Source organism: Chionomys nivalis, chromosome 12 (assembly GCF_950005125.1).
Source record: "Chionomys nivalis chromosome 12, mChiNiv1.1, whole genome shotgun sequence".
Lineage (NCBI taxonomy): Eukaryota > Metazoa > Chordata > Mammalia > Rodentia > Cricetidae > Chionomys > Chionomys nivalis.
This window is the reverse complement of record NC_080097.1, coordinates 42,716,942-42,717,983: the sequence shown is the minus strand read 5'-3', so window position 1 is coordinate 42,717,983 and position 1,042 is coordinate 42,716,942.

Sequence of the window (1,042 nt, the reverse complement as noted above, 5' to 3'; positions counted from 1 at the left end):
TTCTCTTATTTAGCGTTCATCAGAACCTGGTCAAGTCTTTCACCTCTCTGACCTTCGGTGGTCCTGCTTATTAAGTAGCAGTAATGATATTTTCTTCAGGCAGAGGAAGATGATACAAAACCAGGTGAATCTGGAAGATGGAATACTTGGCCCTTAGGAAATGCTCAGCTGTTTTTTTTTTTTTTATGATGGAACAGAATGTCTCCATCAGAGAGGTGTGCTGCACTGGCAATCCCTGCCTCCTGATGTAAATGTTAACTCTTTGGAGCAAGGCTACTCCTCCAATGCAACCTTGGGTATCTGGATTTCGGATTACAGAATAAGAAGGTGTTGGCAAGAAATCTTCCTTGATGACTTGGAGAGCAGAGTTGGGTCGATGCTGTGGACATGAGGGGGGTCTGACTCTGGCCCCCCGTGTGTGGGAGGTGCTGAACTGACCCAGCTGGCCTTGAATTTGGGGCCCTGGCTTTGGGCAAGACTGTTTTCCCTCCTTTGCATTGCCAGTGTTGTCTACCAGCAGGAACCCTTACCTGGCACGTGGAGGCTTCTGATAGGATGCAGAAGCAGCGAAGGTAACGGTGGCATTCAAGCCAGGTCTGAATAGGAAAGACTGAGGAGCTAACATGCAGGTGGGGATGCTCTGCTTTCAAAATATGGTTTCCTGTCTGATATTATCTCATCCTTACAGGGATGATGGTAGACTGACTGGGCAGGGGTTTTCAGCCGAATTTTATGGGAGATGGTTGAGGGCCAGAGAGGTTGAAAAACAGTGGGGAGATTTTTTTTTCTCTTTTTCTTTTTTTTACACAGTCAATGGTGGAGCTGGGACAGGAGCTGTAGCCTGGGGCCTGGTCAGTGCTCTCTACCCTGCATCTGGAGAAACAATGCAAAGGGTTATAAGGAGCAGGTGGTGCCTCTCTGAGGCTGGCTTTTAAGATGGTCAGTGCCTGACCCCCAGCTGGTCCAGCCTGCAGGAGCTGAAAGGGCCTCATTTTCTGGTGAAGGCACCTTTGGCCTTGGTCGACGTGGTCTGATGGCTCCA